The following is a 2,534-nucleotide window of genomic DNA, read 5'->3' as shown; positions in this document are numbered from 1 at the left end:
AGGAGAGTGAAAAAGTTGGCTTAAAGTTCAACATTCAGAAAACGAAGATCATGGCATCTGGTCCCATCACTTCATGGGAAATAGATGGGGAAACAGTGGAAACAGTGTCAGACTTTATTTTTGGGGGCTCCAAAATCACTACAGATGGTGATTGCAGCCATGAAATTAAAAGACGCTTACTCCTTGGAAGAAAAGTTATGACCAACCTAGATAGCATATTGAAAAGCAGAGACGGGGGGCGGTCCTAAGACGGCGGAGGAATAGGACAGGGAGACCACTTTCTCCCTGACAAATTCATCAAAAGAACATTTAAACGCTGAGTAAATTCCACAAAACAACTTCTGAATGCTGGCAGAGGATATCAGGCACCCAGAAAAGCAGCCCATTGTCTTCGAAAGGAGGTAGGAAAAAATATAAAAGACAAAAAAAGAGACCAAAGGGGTAGGGACGGAGCTGCATCCCAGGAAGGGAGTCTTAAAAAGAGAGAAGTTTCCAAACACCAGGAAACAGTCTCACTGCCAAGTCTGTGGTGAGTCTTGGAAGCACAGAGGGCAACATAACAGGGAGGGAAAATAAATAAATAATTAAAACCCACAGATTACAAGCCCAATGGTACCCCCAGCGGAGAAGCAGCGCAGACGCCTGCACCCGCCACTAGCAAGTGGGGGCTGGGCAGGGAGGCGCGGGCTGCATTGCTTCGAGTAAGGACCGGGCCTGAATGCCCCAAAAGCAATCTGAGCGAACTAACTTGGGCTAGCAAACCAGACTGTGGGATAGCTACCACGCGAAAAGCCCTAACCTAAGACACCGACATGCCCGCACACAGAACAAAGGACTGAACAGAACTAGCCGGCTGCAGACCATCCCCCTCCAGTGACAGGCAGCCAGAGCCAGAAGGCGGCAATCGCAGCCCCAGAGAGGCATTATCTACCAAACTGCAAGCAGGCTTCTTCGCTAACTAAGACTTCTTGGGGTTCTGGACAGTCAACATCTGCCTGAGAAGTTGCGGCGGTTGTACACCCAGGAAACCAAGCGGCAGGGACGGGAGAGGCGATAAGTCGCAGCGACCGTGTCCGGCAAACACCTCATCACCTGAGTTGCTCAGACCTGGGAAGGGCACAAAACGCAGGCCCAACCGAGTGTGCACCTCTGAGGACTACCCAAGTGCCTGAACCTAAGCGGCTTAGACCTGGGAAGTTCGTGCAGCCCGGGGCTGGCCTCAGACGGTTCCCGGTGGAGCAACCTAGAGCCTGAGCAGTGTGGGCAGGGAGGGCACATGTGCCGTGAGCGGGGGCAGGCCCAGTGTGGCTGAGGCACTGCGAGCACATGCCAGTGTTGTTTGCAGCATCCCTTCCTCCCCACAGCACAACTGAACAAGTGAGCCTAAAAAAAAAGTGTCTACCACCATCCCCTTTGTGTCAGGGTGGAAATCAGACACTGAAGAGACCAGCAAACAGAAGAAGCTAAAACAGAGGGAACCGCCTTGGAAGTGACAGGTGCAATAGAATAAAACCCTGTCATTAGTACCGACTACACAGGGAGGGACCTATAGATCTTGAGAAATATAAGCCGGACCAAGGAACTATCCGAAAATGAACTGACCCCACAATACCCACAACAACAGAGAAAGTCCTAGATATATTTTTACTATTTTTATGATCACTTTTTTCTTTCAATTTTTAAGTCCTCTATTACTCCTTTAATTTTCACTTTTATAACCTACTATTACTTTCCAAAAAAAAACCCTATTTTTTAAAGCAAACTTCATATATATATATATATATAATTTTTATAATTTTTGTGACTTTGTGTTTTTTTCTTTTTTTTTCTTCTTTTCTTTAATATTGTATTTTTGAAATTCCAACTTCTACTCTAGATTTTTAATCTTTGCTTTTTGGTATTTGTTATCAATTTTGTACCTTTAAGAACCAAATCTTCAGTACCCATTTTTACTTGGGAGCAAGATTACTAGCTTGACTGCTGTCTCGCCCTTTGGACTTTCCTTTTTCTCCACCAGGTCGCCTCTGTCTCCTCCCTCCCCGTTCTCTTCTCTACCCAACTCTGTGAATCTCTGTGTGTCCCAGACAGTGGAGAACACTTAGGGAACTGCTTACTGGCTGGATCTGTCTCTCTTCTTTTGATTCTCCCCTTTTATCCTCCTGGCCACTTCTGTCTCCTTCCTCCCTCTTCTCTTCTCTGTATAACTCCGTGAACATCTCTGAGCAGTCCAGTTGTGGAGTGTACAGAAGGAAGTGATTACTGGCTAGCTTGCTCTCTCCTCTTTTGATTCCACCTCATCTCATTTGGGTCACCTCCAACTCCCTCCTCCCTCTTCTCTTCTCCATGTAACACTCTGAACCTCTCTGGGTGTCCCTCACTGTGGAGAAACTTTTCATCTTTAATCTAGATGTTTTATCAACGGTGCTGTATAGAGGAGAATTCTTGAGACTACTGTAAAAATAAGACTGAAAACCAGAAGCAGGAGGCTTAAGTCCAAATCCCGAGAACACCAAAGAACTCCTGACTCCAGGGAA

This window comes from Capra hircus, chromosome 14 (genome assembly GCF_001704415.2).
Source record: "Capra hircus breed San Clemente chromosome 14, ASM170441v1, whole genome shotgun sequence".
NCBI lineage: Eukaryota > Metazoa > Chordata > Mammalia > Artiodactyla > Bovidae > Capra > Capra hircus.
Note: the sequence above shows the minus strand (reverse complement) of the source record.